The 18,831-nt window shown below is 41.3% G+C and overlaps 1 long non-coding RNA gene across 1 annotated transcript in view; it reads right to left on the bottom strand.

Annotated features, from left to right (window-relative positions):
- The window catches only part of LOC138851155 (uncharacterized), a 112,926-nt gene that overhangs the window by 45,070 nt on the left and 49,025 nt on the right, over window positions 1-18,831 (bottom strand). The window contains exons 2-3 of the long non-coding RNA XR_011391028.1: window positions 10,455-10,523; window positions 2,608-3,235 (exon numbers count right to left, since the gene is read on the bottom strand). This is a non-coding gene — a long non-coding RNA (uncharacterized lncRNA). The remainder of the gene's footprint in view (window positions 1-2,607; window positions 3,236-10,454; window positions 10,524-18,831) is intronic.

Consider the following 18,831-nt stretch of genomic DNA (forward strand, 5'->3'; position numbering starts at 1 on the left):
GATTGTAAAAAGTATTTCTAGCAACTTTAAAAGATTTATCAATTTCATTTCTTGGGTATTTAAAATCATTACCTATTTCATAAATTTTGGATATTTCCTCATCTATGAACTCTGGACTACAAATTCGTAAAGCTCTCAAAAACATTGATGAGAAAACAGACAGTTTAACTCTGTCTTGATGGGAAGAATATTAGTGGACATAGGAACAGTTATTTGTAGGTTTTCTGTAAATTTTAAATTTGAATTCATTATTACCCTTAATAATTAAAACATCTAGAAAAGGCAATGAGTTATTTCCTTCAAATTCAACAGTAAAATTTATAGAATGGGCTAAGCTATTTAATTTGCCAAGGAAATGGTGTATATCTACATTTTTGGGCATAAGACACAAAATATCACCAACATATCTGAACCATTTAGCTTTATTAGGGAGGATTGTGTTAAGCAGCCTTGTTTCAAAAAATTCCATGTATAGGTTACTAAGAACAGGTGAAAGAGGATTTCCCATTGCCACACCAAACTTCTGAGTGTAAAACTTATCATTAAATACAAATTTTGCATCAACAATGCAAAGTTTAATAAGTTTAATGATAGGAGCTGGCAATGGTAAATCATAATTAACGAGTTCTTCAGATAAGAAACTTAATAAATCATCAACAGGAACTTTCGTAAACAAGGAAGTAACATCAAAACTAACCATGTTAGTTTTTATGCCCAAAAATGTAGATATACACCATTTCCTTGGCAAATTAAATAGCTTAGCCCATTCTGTAAATTTTACTGTTGAATTTTAAGAAAATAACTCAATGCCTTTTCTAGATGTTTTAATTATTAAGGGTAATAATGAATTCAAATTTAAAATTTACAGAAAACCTACAAATAACTGTTCCTATGTCCACTATTATTCTTCCCATCAAGACAGAGTTAAACTGTCTGTTTTCTCATCAATATTTTTGAGAGCTTTACGAATTTGTAGTTCAGAGTTCATAGACAAGGAAATATCCAAAATTTATGAAATAGGTAATGATTTGAAATACCCAAGAAATGTAATTGATAAATCTTTTAAAGTTGCTAGAAATACTTTTTGCAATCCAAAAAGGGACAGCCAGCCTTATTCAACTAAAAATATGTTGGTTCTCCCTTACCATGAAAACTTGGTTGATATGCCTTCTCTTCTTAAGACTTTTAATATTAAAGTTGTGGTTGATATGCCTTCTCTTCTTAAGACTTTTAATATTAAAGTTGTATTCAAAAATCTTGATACAGTAAAAAAACTTTTGATACAGAATTCCCCCCCCCCAAAATGCTGATGGATGTGTCTAAGATTCCTTGTAAAATTTGTGATAAAGTTTATTACGGTCAAACTTGTAAAAATCTCGAACTAAGATTAAAACAACATAAATATAGCATTAGAACTGGACAAGATTCCAATGCTCTATTTATTCATGTAAGAGATTTTAACCATCCAATTGATTTTCAAAAAGTTGAGAAAGTAGTATCAAGCAAGTCCATTGTCAACAGGAATATAATTGAATATTGCTTCATAAAAAGCAGTTTTGACAATAATATGAATGTTTCCTTTGGTTTATATAAATTAGATCTATTTATAATTAATAGAATTTGGGAAGAATTTAATAATACATTGGACAAATAATAATTTTTCTTAAATTTCTTATTTCTTGGGTAGAATAGTTTGTTGGTGGGTTGTATGAAGGACCTGTCTAGTTCGGCCGGCGAGCCTGCTGTCTCGCGTCAGGTGTTTCGTTGTTTGTGGGATCTGTTAGTGAGGTGTGGGCTACCCCTTTATATACCTTCCTTTGATGCTTTACTTTCATTGTTCCTTGATAATGTGAGTAGTCACGAAAGCGCTTGGAACTTCTCTATTCTTTCACAGTGGTTGTTTTGCATGTTCTGAAATCACCTGTTTACTGTGATCTTATTGCATATATATATATATATATATATATATATATATATATATATATATATATATATATATATATATATATATATATATATATATATACATACAAACAGAGATACAAAGTTATGCTACATGCTATCATAGGTACATTACTGTGAAGGACAACAGAGGTACAAATCTACACAATACGCTATTAGAAGTACACTACATAGCAACAAAAGCTACACTACATGGCGAGAGAGAGGTAGACAGCTACACTACATGGCGAGAGAGAGGTAGACAGCTACACTACATTGCGAGAGAGAGAGGTAGACAGCTACACTACATCGCGAGAGAGAGGTAGACAGCTATACTAAGGGTGAGAAACACCAGCCATATTATGACGCTAAGCAGATGAAAGATCATGAAGCAGGGAAGGTTACACCTGGACACGTAGTGAACAAAGCGACACGTATACTGTGATAGGGAAGGTATTAGTTATTCCTGGACACGTAGTGAGCAAGGGTACACGTATACTGTGATAGGGAAGGTATTAAAGGTTACATCTGGAACGTAGTGAGCAAAAGGACACGTACAATTAAAGGTTACACCTGGACACGTAGTGAACAAAGGGACACGTACAGTGTGACAGGGCAGGTGGAGAAAGAGCAAAGCGTGGGTTGCAGAAAGGAGACATGGGTTACCTGACTTGTGAGGGGCTGGGGAGTTCATGGCTGGCCGGGGAGCTGCCGTGCTGTGGGGAGACAGAGGGAGGCACCCCACCTGAAGGCTCTACCCTGCCCCTGGGGAGGAGCAGGACCGGTCACACTCTAGCCTCCCCTCAGGAAGTCCACCCCTTGTTCCAACCTGTTCCAGGGAGGAGTAGGAGCGGGATACGGCCTGCCCGAGGGAGTAGATGTGGTCTGCAGCGACGTAGACTGCTCCAGGTAGGAGTAGGAGCGGGGAGCAGCCTGACCCTGGGAGAAGTAGACCTGGTCTGCAGCGACGTAGACTGCTCCAGGGAGGAGTAGGAGCGGGGAGCAGCGTGCCCCGGGGAGGAGTAGGCCTGGTCTGCAGCGACGTAGACTGCTCCAGGGAGGAGTAGGAGCGGGGAGCAGCCTGCCCCGGGGAGGAGACCTGGTCTGCAGCGATCTAGCCAGCCCCGGGGAGGAGTAGGAGCGGGCAGCGGGGTGCAGTCTACAGGGCTCGGCCTGGCCCGGGGAAGGGGTAGGAGAGCAGGCCAATGGGGCGTGGCCTACCCCAAGAAGGGGTAGATGTTGAGGCCTACAGGGATGCGGCCTGCCCAGGAAGACAAGGCAGGACTACCCTAGGCTGGAAAAACCAAGACAAAACTTTCACTACTTTCATTATAAAGCACAGTATTCACCCGTCACCCTCCCTCACCACACTACTCACAGCACCAGTCTTACACTACTTCAACTCTACCGCTAACACCTAAAATTTTTACTTCAGCTGCTTTAAGGAAAAAAACACGAGATTAGAATAATTAATTAGACAAAATGAAGAGAAGGATAACTAATGGCCAGCAGTCAGTGAGGCAGAGTTAATCCTTCAACATTGACTCAAACACCACAGTGTATAACACTTTGTATAACACTGAGACACTACACTGTGTATAACACTGAAACTACACATTATATAACACCCAGACACTACACTGTATAACACCCAGACACTACACTGTATAACACCCAGACACTACACTGTATAACACCCAGACACTTCACTGTATAACACCCAGACACTACACTGTATAACACCCAGACACTACACTGTATAATACCCAGACACTACACTGTATAACACCCAGACACTACACTGTATAACACCCAGACACTACACTGTATAACACCCAGACACTTCACTGTATAACACCCAGACACTTCACTGTATAACACCCAGACACTACACTGTATAATACCCAGACACTACACTGTATAACACCCAGACACTACACTGTATAACACCCAGACACTACTAAAGACTCCTACACACTGTGTCAATAATGAAAAATAATGGCGGATAATATTTTTTTGAAGTTAAAAACTTGTCCTTAAGAGCAATTCAGCAGAAACTAAACTAAAGAGGAAGTGAAAAACAAGTCCTGAGAGAGAGAGAGAGAGGGAGAGACAGTGTATAAAACAAAAATAAAGTGGTGACAAAAAGCGTAATCCAAATAATATAATACATTCACACTCACACACACACAAACCGCAGAGAACCGAAAAACGAATACACAAGAATAAAGAGGGCTGAAAGACAGTTTGAAAATGACATAGCATCAAGGCCAAAACGGATGCAAAGTTACTCTGCAGCAACATAGGAGAAGACTGTGAAGGAGGAAGCAATAAGAATGAGAAAGCAGGAACTCTAACACAGACTGACAGAGAAGTATGTGAAGTGCTTACAACAAGATTACCCGAGGTCTTCACAAAACAAAGTGCAAAACTACAGAGAGGCACAGTACTCCGAGCAGACCAACAGGTACTGCAGAGTACCAATACAACAAAAGAAGTGATGACACTACTAAATAAACTGGATATAACAAAAGCAATGCGACCACACAGTTTACCTCCATAAGCGTTGAGATGAGCAAAGCAACTGTGACCCAATAACAAAAGTTCCCAACCAATCTCTCCAGTCAGAACAACTGCCATAAAACTGGAAAAGGCAAATGTGGTCCCCCATTTAATAAATGGAGACAAACAAGAGACACTGAACTATCTTCTGGAGAAGATAGTAAGGAAAAGGATATTCGGATACTTGGAGAGAAGATTCCTTACAGAAAACCAGCACGAATTTAGAGATGGAAAATTTAGTTTTACGAATTTGCTGGAATTCTATGAGCCACAGTGATAAGACAGCGAGGTTGGGTAGATTGCATCTTCCTGGACTATATAAAAAATTGACAAGTACGACAAAAGAGTTTAGTCCAGAAACAACAACAACAGGCAGAGTTAAAATGCAGAGTATTCCACTGGGTCAGGGAGTATTCAAATGACAGAAGGCAGAGCAACAGTAAGGGAAAATAACAAGTGGGTTTCCTCAAGCATTAATATTAGGACCACCACTGTTCCTAATATATGTGAATGACCTACCAAAGAGGATTAATCCTATCCTATGTGTACCTGTGATACTCCTGTGACCGCTTTCCAGAGTCTTCCAACTCGTGCAGTACTACAAAAACCCGGATTGTGGCCAGGCTTTTCTGGTTCCTGCCTGGTCAACCAGACTGTTGCTGCTGATCACGCTTAAATGACCCCAATGGAAATAAGTCACTCTGACTTTTTTGGTTTATCCTAGATTCTCTACACACATGCTGCTATGTATGATAATCTATGTAACTGTGTGTATACCTAAATAAACTTACACGATGATATAACACTATGAGAGGGATAAGAACTGTACAGAGACCTCAACAGGCTGTAAATGTGATCATACACCTGGCTTCTCGAGCTCAGTCTAAATAAATGCAAGGTCATACGATTTGGAGAAGGTGAGGACAGATCAGACACAGTACAGCATGGGCGGAGAGAAGCCCCAACTATCAATGAGTTAAAAGGACTTAGGGATAAATGACACACCAAGCATGTTGCCAGACTCACACACAACCCGTATAATGTAAAGATTAGCAGACTTCAGAACAGCGTTCAAGAACTGAGTCTTTCAGAATTTTAGATAGGATATATGCTAGACCAATCACTGATTATGTGATCCCATGTGGAGACGTTTTGCCAACCAGTGGCTTTATCAATCTAATAGAGAATAAACTGGAGAATGTGAAGAGGTAATTTGTCATCAGTCACTCATTCTTGATAGGTGTTCATTATCTCTGCATTGGTAAAACTAAAGCAGAAGCACGAGAATGGAGACTTGTATACTCTCAATAGAAGAGATGAAGCAGTTGGAGAGAGCATCACATGTGGGCGAAGCCCACTAGTGGAACTAGGTCATGACAATACATTAACCAAGCCTTAGAGTTGTAGAATTATCTGCACTAAGATTCAAAGAAGTTGCTGTGTTAAACAAGTATTAAATTAATAATATGCAAAACCATCATGCAGATGACTAAAACACATGTGAAACACTTGGAAATCTTTATCGTAGAGACGTTTTGCTGTGTGTAAAGCTTTACCCTGACTTGATAAACTTCTAAACAGAGCGAATCTTTCTCCTGATAAAAGCTTGTACTGTAACCTGTGTTTCCTTCAATACTGAGGGAAGTACGCCACTGTATTCACAATTACAAAGCAAGATATATCCCGACAACTGCACAACAGAATATAAAAATCAAACAAAAATTACTTATAAAGAAAAAAAAACATTAAACACAAAGGCATGAAAAGAAAGTTTTGAGTGAATTTACAAATCTCCACTAAATAACTTGACTATGTAAATGATCAAACTATGTAAACGAGCTAACTAAACATCAGATTGTAAATAAGCAGACTGTAAATGAGCAGTGGAAAGGTGGTTTACAAACTACAGAAGTCATCCACTGACACTATGATGACCTTCAAGTACCATATGCTGAACTGCTATGTTAAATTTCCATGTAACTAGTTGTGCTCACATTAACAAAAAAACTTATACTAACTGCATAGAACATTTTGTAAATATACTTCAGGCAAAGTATTAACATCACAATGTAAACAGACTATGAAAAACTTATTAACACGAAAATATTAATTCTAATATACATTGTTAAATAAGTACACTACTACTAGTACTACCATAAACACTATGAATATATAAGTATATAAACACTGTTAATATACAACGTAAACGTGATTACAAACATTGCCACTAACAAACATTATAACTACCAACATAAACATTGCCACTAACAACACAAACATTACCACTAACACAAACATTACTTCTAACAACAAACATTACCACTAACAACACAAACATTACCACTAACACTAACATTGCCACTAACAACACTAACATTGCCACTAACACTAACATTACCACTAACAACACTAACATTACCACTAACAACACTAACACTGCCACTAACACAAACATTACCAATAATAACACAGACATTACCATAAGCAATATAAACACTACTATCACCAACAAAAAAGAACACACGCAGTTTACAACACAGGTAACTGCAAGAGACGTACACAAAAGTAGGTAGAAGCAGCTTCTACCTTGAACACACAATTAAGCTTTTTAGCTATTTCTTGAGAGACTTTTAGCTCCTTATGCTCTTCTTCAGCGGTATCGGTAATTTCTCCCTGTGGATTTTCTTTTTTTCGTTGCAATATATTTTCATTATTTTAAGTTATGAAACCATTTTTCTCTTAATATGTACATTCTTCTGTTTCTCATTCAATTGCAAATCTCATTTTTTGGCTTTCTTAGTGGAACATATTTTATATTGATCCTGTAAGCTTCTGTAATGAGCTCTTCCATGCACTGGTGTGGTGTCAGGTTGCTTAGAACGGTTTCTCAGAGGACGTCTGATAGTTTCTTGTCTGGTCCCAATCAATTCTCTGGTTGTTGAAGCTAAACTTTCCTAACAGCCCCTCACTGTGGTTAATTCCTGGGATCTCTACGCAATGCAAGTTTCTGTGCTTCTCTGTATTTGAGTGAGGTTGTGGTCTGAGTATGTTCCGTTTGAGATTATTATAACCCTGATCAGTTTCTCGTTGTTCGTGAGATAAGATAAGATTTCGTTCGGATTTTTAACCCCGGAGGGTTAACCACCCAGGATAACCCAAGAAAGTCAGTGCGTCATCGAGGACTGTCTAACTTATTTCCATTGGGGTCCTTAATCTTGTCCCCCAGGATGCGACCCACATCAGTCGACTAACACCCAGGTACCTATTTGCTGCTAGGTGAACAGGACAACAGGCGGGAATCGAACCCGGGCCCTCCGTGTGTGAAGCGGGAGCTTTAGCCACCAGGCCACCGGGCCACCCCAGGCCACCGGATCAACTGTCGTAAGTTTCCGTTCCTGTGAACGCACAATCAGGCTACTATGAGCACACGCAACTGTGAACACAAACCACTGTGAACACAGCACGCAACAATGAACACACAAACAAGGTACTGTTAACATAGGCTACTGTGAACACAATCAACAGGCTACTGTGAACAAAAGTTATTGTAAATACACAATCAACAATGTACTGTTAACATCCAATTAAGCAACAAGGTCAGAGAGAGAGGGAGAGAGAGAGCGGTGTGAAGACCTGTACTCGTGGAGTATCCAATCGATTTAAGACAGCTAAGACCCAGTGAGGGCGGAGGTGAAGTGGGGACAGACGAAGATCTATTATCACAGAAGCTGAGGATATGACCTAGCTAAAGGGTCGTGACCAAGCTAGAGTCACCAAACTGGCTGTTTAGTGAAGGCTCTGAGTCAGCAGAGTCACTCAGGGGATGTGCCAGGCTGTATACGATGCGCTATCAAAAAATTCCTGGACTGACGCAGCAGAATAAATAAATAAATATGTATGTCGTGCCGAATAGGTAAAATTGGTCAATTAGCAAGAACTCATTTAAAATTAAGTCCTTTCTAAAATTTTCTCTTATACGTTTAAAGATATTTTTCATTTATGTTAATGTAAAAAAATAATAATTTTGTACCAAAAGAACCTTAGAAAACTTACCTAACCTTATTATAATAAGCGTAATTTAATTTAGTCCAATCCAACTAAATATATTTTAGACAAGTTTACAATAATTTAATAATAAACAACTACAATGAAATATATTCTTTCGTTAGGTTCAGAATTATTTTTGCCAAGTTACTGCATACACAAATTTTGCTTGCCTTATTCGGCAAGAAGAGCGTTGCTATTTAAGCCAAAATCAATTCCGCTCACTGTTGTTCTTGCCATTGCGCATTTATTATGTATATAATTAATACATTCATGTGTGAGATTTTGGGCTGTACAAGTTTTACTTTGTCAATTTTGTTAGGAAAAATGTTCATATGCACTAACTGGACAATGTCTTCTCGATGGATCTCCAATAATTAAGAGAAGAAGTATTAGTAAAACAGACTGTTTAGAGTGGGAGTGCCAGAGGCACTAGCAGCGAGGCACTAGCAGCACTCTGCTAGCAATGAACAAGAGTGAACTGGCAAGATCACCAAGAGTTGCACACCTTCGTTCACCACTCCTGGAACCACAGGTGACCTCCACTATCACCTCCACTTCCAGACAACCACCTGACACGGTTCACCAGGTTCATCTGACAGTCCAATCCTCCATTTTGGGTGGTGCGAACCACCTCATCACTGTAAACGGAGTGAGAACCAGGAGAGTATCAGATAATGACCCCTTCCACAATCTATCGGAACAAAATGTAACGGATAGGGAAGGAGATGTGGTGTGTTCTTAAGGTAAACTGCTCAAAATCCACCACTACGTAAATGTGACCCAGCGTTGAGGGTTAGCGGAATCATCGAATCGGTTGTCCTAAGTAGATATCAATTTAAAGTTTTTAATGAAGAAATTAGATTACTTTACACGTGATAACTTGCTAGTGCTTTTCCGATCGGCTTTAAACTGTCAGCGCTAATATGTATCTGCACTTTGTATTGTTTTACATGCTGTGAGATAGAGAGGTGTGTTGATGAATGGTTCAGAGAACCGACAAGTTGATAAATTATACACATGTGCAACACTTGGGTATCATTATTGTGGTTTCGTCAGTCCAATACAAAGAAGAATGAAGATTAGAAGGAGTTTGAGGTAATCAGTTCCCCATCCTGGAGTCGATGTAATCAGTCATCAACCTTGAAATGATTGTTGGACTTCACGCTGAGGGACTGATTACCTCAGAGTCCTTCTGATCTTCACCATTCTTCTTGATATTGGACTGATGAAGCCAATGTGTCGCGAAATGTTTCCACATCCACGTTATCCGTATCTGTTCAATTTGTCACCCCTGAACGTCACGTTACTCTCACTGCCCACTAGAAAAGACTTGTCTTCAACAGAGGTGATTTTTCACGATATTAATATCATCCGTAAATGATGATACGAAACTGTGGCAAGTGTTTTTATCTGTCTGCTATGAAGATAAGAAACAGCAGAGGCACCAGGACCTTGCCTTGGGGAACTGAGCTTTATACTTTGCTAATACTGAATTTTCTCTGTTTACTAATTACTACTTTTTGTATTTTATACCTATCGTCCTCATATTATGTGCAATCACCCCTATGATTGCAAATGTCGCCTGCCTTTGTGAGGTCCGTGTATACCACATAACGTAATTCTGTGTGATTTAGTAGATGTGACAAGTATGATCTTCCTGCTTTAAATCCACGGTGGTTTGGGTTGTGCAGACTGTGCTGTTTCATAAAGTTTGTAACTTGGCGTCTCATCACTCTTTCAAAGCCTTATGATGTGTGATGTTAGGGCTACCGCACTATTGCCTCCTTTATGAGAAGGCAGAGTGAGAGGACAGTGAGAGGACAAAGTGAAAAGACAGAGCGCGAGAGGGCAGAATGAGAAGGCAGATAGTGCGAGATGGTAAGGCAGGAAGGGGTGGGACTGACCTGTATGGGGTGAGTTTGCGGTGCTCACGTCGCTACACTCGCCCGAGGTTCCCCCTTCCACGCTTATTACTGCAGGAGAGAGAGAGAATGTCAACACATCATTAGAGCCACATCCTCAAACAAATCACTTAACAAGGTCAAATCAGCATATCATTTAACAAGGCTATATGTCGCATCAACATACCACTTAACAAGGTCACAACATCCTCAACATATCACTCAACAGTGTCACAGCATTCACAACTCATCAATAAATTAGTTCATAGGCCTGTCAATGTAAAATACGCTAAAACAAGAAAATAGTTCTTGTAACGGTGAAGACTGAGATGAATAATGCCGTACAGTAATGAAGAAAATGAGGATGATTATGATGATAATGAGAACAATTAGAATGTCATAACATAAAAGAAATTGTCCCCTCGTTATCTATCCCCGGAAACAATGTCATCAGCAGCCGTCGTCTAGGTCTAAGGTTTCCAAAGAATATTCTGCAGTTCACTTGGGTTCTACGTAATCCTAGGGCGCCGTGGAATGTTAGGGTTCCAGATAACTTGATGGGGTTCCGTGGGGCATGTCAAGTTCAGTGAACACGTGTTGAACAGCAGTACCCTCAGTCCTCACATGAAGGATAAATGTGATGAGTGACTTTGTAAATGGTCCAAGTCGGACCGAAACGTCGTCGTAAGCTCCCCTCTCCTATGTGCGGGTTATTTGTGTATTGTTCCAGTCACGGTATTGTGCTTTTTTGTTATTTAACAAAACATTCTCCTGTGGCTTCATACTGCGTTAGTTATCGCACAGCAAAAGTAGATGAAGTTCAAAGTATCGTAGAAAGTGTAATACAACCGTGTACAGAAAAGCTGGTAGAATATATGATAGCCGCAAAATTTTCCAGAAAAAATGAGTCTATATCTAATTGATGATCAAGTTTTTAAAAGCACGAATGATTTGTTGGCCTTTTTCGTGAAGCACAGTTAATAAGACGTATAAAACTACCGAGTCCATTAGGGTCCTCGCTCCAAGTGGATGATCATTAGGGTCCTCGCTCCAAGTGGATGATCATTAGGGTCCTCGCTCCAAGTGGGTGAATCCAGCGACGTTCCAAGTTCATCAACATTACTTATATTTGGTTGTAAAACTCAATAGCGATAACAACAAACTGTGAAAAAGGAAACACACCCACACCTGTGTACCCTTCAGGACGCTTATTATAGGAAACATCTCACCGGCGGTGGTTCCATCAGTCCTGAGAGAAAGCTAAAACATGGTATTGTATAGTGGAGAGTGCAGGTGAGCAGTGCTCAGGCAGGAGGTGCGTTAAGCTGCAGAAAATCTCACTTATATTTATCCAGCCTATTTTCTGCAGCCTGACGCAGCTGCTTCACCTCGCCCTCGCTACTGCTGCTCACCTGCACTCTCCACTGTAACACCATGTTGTACACCTGCACTCTCCACTGTAACACCATGTTGTACACCTGCACTCTCCACTGTAATACCATGTTGTACACCTGCACTCTCCACTGTAATATGTTGTACACCTGCACTCTCCACTGTAATATGTTGTACACCTGCACTCTCCACTGTAATACCATGTTGTACACCTGCACTCTCCACTGTAACACCATGTTGTACACCTGCACTCTCCACTGTAATATCATGTTGTACACCTGCACTCTCCACTATAACACCATGTTGTACACCTCCACTCTCCACTATAACACCATGTTGTACACCTGCACTCTCCATTATAACACCATGTTGTACACCTGCAATCTCCACTATAACACCATGTTGTACACCTGCACTCTCCACTATAACACCATGTTGTACACCTGCACTCTCCATTATAACACCATGTTGTACACCTGCACTCTCCACTATAACACCATGTTGTACACCTGCACTCTCCACTGTAATACCATGTTGTACACCTGCACTCTCCACTATAACACCATGTTGTGCGCCTGCACTCTCCATTATAACACCATGTTGTACACCTGCACTCTCCATTATAACACCATGTTGTACACCTGCACTCTCCATTATAACACCATGTTGTACACCTGCACTCTCCACTATAACACCATGTACAAATGCACTCTCCACTGTAATACCATGTTGTACACCTGCACTCTCCACTATAACACCGTGTTGTACACCTGCACTCTCCACTATAACACCATGTACACCTGCACTCTCCACTATAATACCATGTTGTACACCTGCACTCTCCACTATAACACCATGTTGTACACCTGCACTCTCCATTATAACACCATGTTGTACACCTGCACTCTCCACTGTAATACCATGTTGTACACCTGCACTCTCCACTATAACACCATGTGCACCTGCACTCTCCATTATAACACCATGTTGTACACCTGCACTCTCCACTATAACACCATGTTGTGCACCTGCACTCTCCATTATAACACCATGTTGTACACCTGCACTCTCCATTATAACACCATGTTGTACACCTGCACTCTCCATTATAACACCATGTTGTACACCTGCACTCTCCACTATAACACCATGTTATACACCTGCACTCTCCACTAAAACACCATGTTGTACACCTGCACTCTCCACTATAACACCATGTTGTACACCTGCACTCTCCACTATAACACCATGTTGTACACCTGCACTCTCCATTATAACACCATGTTGTACACCTGCACTCTCCACTATAACACCATGTTGTACACCTGCACTCTCCACTATAACACCATGTTGTACACCTGCACTCTCCACTATAACACCATGTTGTACACCTGCACTCTCCACTATAACACCATGTTGTACACCTGCACTCTCCACTATAACACCATGTTGTACACCTGCACTCTCCATTATAACACCATGTTGTACACCTGCACTCTCCATTATAACACCATGTTGTACATTTGCACTCTCCACTATAACACCATGTTGTACACCTGCACTTTCCACTATAACACCATGTTGTACACCTGCACTCTCCACTATAACACCATGTTGTACACCTGCACTCTCCACTATAACACCATGTTGTACACCTGCACTCTCCATTATAATATCATGTTGTACACCTGCACTCTCCATTATAATATCATGTTGTACACCTGCACTCTCCATTATAACACCATGTTGTACACTTGCACTCTCCATTATAACACCATGTTGTACACCTGCACTCTCCACTATAACACCATGTTGTACACCAATAACCCGCACATAAAAGTGACGTGTTAATGATCCAAGTCGGACCGAAACGTCGTCATAAGCTTATATCTCCTATGTGCAGATGATTTGTGTATTGTTCTAGTCACGGTATTGTGCCTTTTTGTTATTTAAGACCATATTGTAACTTACTCTGTATTAGGACTGAAGAAGTCCTGAACTGTACACAAGTATCCATTTACTTACGTTTGTGCTCTATGTACACAAATCTTCTGTTTAAAATATATACCTCTTCTTGCAAGTCTCTTCCTATCAAAGCCACGAGCAATTAAAGGAATACCACAAGAACTTAAAGATGTAATCAATAAACCGCACCACGGGCGTGACTTGAACCCGCAGTTAGCCGTAAAACTCCAGACCGACGCGTTAACCTTGGGTTCAAGCCCCGCCCGTGGTATGGTTTGTTTGCAATCGTGTCAATACCATTTCGTGAGTCATGTAATCAATAAGGTAGTCAAAAGTGTCAATTTGGTCTAAGCAAGGCCACTCAATTCCAGGATATTAATTACACTTAAGTGAACAAAAGTCAAGTTTTGCATCAAGTACTGATTCATATTGAAGGAGATATTCATGCAACACTTGAGTGTATTCAGGAAACGTTTCGCCAGCCAGTGATTTCTTCAGTCTAGTGCAGAGGAATAGTGGAAGATGAGAAGGAGTTCGAGATAATCAGTCCCTGAGCCTGGAGTCGATGTGTTCAGTCTATCAATCTTCATAAAAATGCATCATATACTGCAGACAGATGAGGTGAAGCGGTTTCTAAACTATTTATTCAAGCTTCATACTGAAGTTCGGGAGCTATCTCGAGGAAGGGTGTTGACCCTGTTTTAAGAGTTGCGACGGGATTTTTGTCGGATACAAGTCCGGCCGGGTTTAACCCACTGTTTTACTCAGTAGAGATAAATCATGTTCACTGATTTGGCTATCTGGTCCGGCCGGGTTAAACCCACTTTTTTTTATCTAAAAGAGAGAAAACAGAATTCAGATAAATGGTTCAGAGAACTGACAGGATAATGAATATAAGACACTTGTGCTGCACCTCACCTGTCAACAGTATAAAAGCTTCTCCACACATGTGCTGTACTCTTATCAAGACTGATGGACTAATCATATAGATTCCAGGCTGAGGGACAGAATGATCTCAAATTCCTTTTGATCTTCAAAAGGAACGCTGTCAACATCCGTTTTCAAAATCTCTTCAAGTGGTTACCAGTAATGATAAACATGACCGGAACATTTGTAGAAGTCTTCAGCAGTGTTTCTGATATCTTCTGGTAAGATGTTGTCGAGTCTGAAGCAACGGATGTTGATACAATATTGATACAATTCTTCTCTGTATCGAACTGAGGAAGCCAATGGTTGGCGAAACGTTTCCACAATAAAGACATTTAAGTGTTGAACAAGTGTCTAAGTCATCAAAAACGAATTCCCCTGAGAATGATATATTTTCGTTTCTATTTATAAAGTGGGCAAGTGGTTTGTGTCAAGCAAGTGGCTGGTACACCGCCACTGTGAACTCTGTTTTGCCGGGCTTAGTCTCAGGATTTAAAATAAACCTCAGAATTACTTTGTGGATCCTTACAGAGTGTTGGACTGACACCTGTGTTAGTGTTAATGGCTTCTCCTGTATGAGCAAGAGTCAGCAACCCATCTAACATGACAGCTGTCACACCGCAGCTCATACACAGCTGGAGAGTAACCAGCCAGGAGAGTATACTACCTTCTTGTTATACGTGTGTGAAACACACGCGCGCGCGCGCACGCACGCACGCACGCACGCACGCACACACACACACACACACACACACACACACACACACACACACACACACACACACACACACCAGGCATTAGGTTGGCAGACAGAAGCCATCCACGAGGGCACTACCCTGCTGTCATACGAGTGTGAAAGGGAAGCCTATTAAACATTTTGCACTCTTACAGGATCTCTCGTGCTTTTCCATCCGTCTCAAGAACATGCAAGATGGCAGGTAAATACTACAAATTTCTACATATAGGCAGTACACATTTTGCTTTAACGAGTATTTCTCAACAGCTTTTATTCCTGTAACGGTCAATACCTTTCCGGTTTGAAAGATGTGGATGATTGATCATTGGTAAACTATTATAGTTATAGTTTTCAAGTTTAAATTATTCCCAGTGAGACTACTAATTAAAAGCTATTTTTTTTTTGTTGCGGGCGTTTTCAATTAGGAAGCAGCCGCCATGTATCTGCCACTACCTGCCATCACCACCACCATCCCCCCACAACCACCACCTGCCACTCACCCACCACCGCCACCTGTCTCTCTTAATAAAGATCCTCACACACACACGATGATAATGAGTCTCTATTGTTAATTAAAATGATTTCCACGTGAGACTACTATTTAAAACTTCCATTAATGTTGTTATCAGACCTTCCCACCTCCACCCAACGACACCATCCTACCCTCCACCACCCCCACCCAACCTCTCCATGTTGATGGCCAGGTCACGAATCTACACAACGTTCTGGAGAGAGATAAATCTACAGACTATCATAACAACGTTCTGGAGTGAGAGAAATCTCCACATCATAGAAACGCACTGGAAGGAGAGAGAGATAGGAGTCAGTGTAGAACAGATCAAATGAAAAGCAGGGAGGGCCGTGGGCATAATAAGAGAACGCTGTCAGCATCCGTTTTCAAAAATCTTCAAGTGGTTACCAGTAATGACAAACATGACCGGAACATTTGTAGAAGTCTTCAGCAGTGTTTCTGATATCTTCTGGTAAGATGTTGTAGAGTCTGGAACAACGGATGTTGATACAATGTTCTCTTGTGCCCATGGTGCTACTGTTTTTGACTGGGTTACTTTACTTCCTCTCATATCTCTCGCTCCAGTATGTTGTTATGGCAGTGTGCAGATTTGGCACCAGGCCCTTGAGTACTTTCCAGGTATGTATTGTCATATATCTCTGTCCTCCACTCCAGTGAGAACATATTGAGCGACAGACATTCCTCACGAGCCTGGCCCATGGCCGGGCTCCGAAAATAGTAAAACTCTCAAAACTCTTCAAGGAGGTAAACCATGGCTACCATTTGTTAATGCTTCAAAATTTAACAAATACTTGTAAATGAGATGTTAGGACCCACGCGGAGGCATACTCACCAGTGTTTCCGGTTAATGTGCACCCTGAGTTAATAACCCCTGAGAGTAATAAACCTAGAATGATTATTAACCCAAGAAATCTCATTTATGTTCTTCCCCAGGATACGACCCACAACATTCGACTAACTCTTAGGAGTGCTAGGTAACAGAGACCAAAAAGTAGGTAATAGGAGGTGTTCCTACGTCCGGACTCGTAGTGAGGCTGGACTCCAAGTACCCTCGATAGTGAGCTTTTGTTCCCACTGCAGCTATCATTTAGCAGCACACTGCTGGTTTAACCTATATTACTTAGAGAAGAGGCAGTGTTCCACTAGCACACCACCTAACTAGGCTGCTTGTGTAGTGGGTGGTCAGGTGTAGGAAAGGGGGGATGGGAGAGGGGAGAGGGGGGAGAAGGGAAGGGTGTGTTTGGCATAGCGAGGTGGCCAGTATCCCCGCCCCACCACTCAGGGCCAACCCAGGTCAGGCAGTTCACCTTTAATAGTCTTTCACCTTCCCCTACTCTACCCCTCCCTTCCCTCTGTTCCCCTACCCTACCCATTCCTTCCTCTCTCTCTCTCCTTCACTACCCTCTTACCACCTTCCTCACTTAACCTTCATTTCACTGGTGTAGATCTAAAAATGCCTCGGTTTGGGTCACATCAATTCGTGAAGCTATGTATGGTGTCTCTACTACTTTGCTCCCTACCACTCCATCGTCTTCACACTCTAATGGTTCGTATGTCATCCATGTGAAGTTCATTCTACAAGGTCACTACTGATGAGGATTGTGTGTTCTGAGCACATCTGATGTTTCTTGATAAAATCCAAATGTGGCTGATAAAGCTCTGCTGTGGTTGACATAGCTCTGCTGTGGTTGATAAAGCTCTGTTGTGATTGGTAAACCTCTGCTGTAGGCGATAAAGCTCTGCTGTTATTATAGCAGTGATAAAGCTCTGCTGTTGTTGATAAAAGTTATGCCTATGTCTACCTCCCTCTCCTCTCCTAAAGTCTATCCCTTCTTTCCTTGCCTAACCCCCTTACCTCAACTTTCTCCTCTCCGTTTATTCGTCCTCCGTCCTTTCGTCGCGTTCTTCCTGTCTGATCAAGACCCCTGTACCAAACCTTACCATCAACATCATTCCTTCCAACTTAATTACCCATGACGGCGGCCGCAGCACCACTCCAAGATGCAACGATTCATTAAACCTCTTCAAAGACTTTCCATCGTGACTACACAAACAGTTTACACACATACACAGACACAGACACACACACACACACACACACACACACACACACACACACACACACACACACACACACACACACACACACACACGCACACACAAGCACACACACATCACAACAACACAAACACACAGGTGAGTATGAGGTGAGTGAGGTGAGTACCTAAGTACGTACACACACACACACACACACACACACAGGTGAGTATGAGGTGAGTATTAGGTGAGTACACACACACACACACGAATCTAACACTGGAAAGTTAGTGGTCGCTGCTGCTGCTGCTGTGGCCCGCAACAGAACCATCAGCTACCCCAGCTTCAAGTATCAGAAACACCGTTCCACCAGAGCCGCCCACCACAGTGCTGCCACTACTGAGCCTCCCCCCACCATAATGCAGCCACCACAGAGCCGCATCCCCCACCACCATAGAGCTCCTATCACTGAAAGGCTCATCTTATGACAGCATCTATGCAAGAATTTTCCCCGGACGAATAAACCAACAACAAATTTCTTGTCTCACTGGTTTTTCCTCTTAAAATAAATATATCTTTAGACTTTTATTACTGTTTCCTCTCTGACTGAGGCCACTGGGACTGCCCGTGTTATCACGGGCAGTCCCACCTTCACTCTCGTTTATACACCACACAGCTCTCACGCCTCAATCACATTTATATATTACGAAAATGTAAAGAAGCCTGAAGATTCATATATTAACACTATAGATAAATCAATAAGATAAACGTTTAGTAAACCAAGACAGATA

Source organism: Cherax quadricarinatus, unplaced genomic scaffold (genome assembly GCF_038502225.1).
Source record: "Cherax quadricarinatus isolate ZL_2023a unplaced genomic scaffold, ASM3850222v1 Contig26, whole genome shotgun sequence".
Taxonomy (NCBI): domain Eukaryota; kingdom Metazoa; phylum Arthropoda; class Malacostraca; order Decapoda; family Parastacidae; genus Cherax; species Cherax quadricarinatus.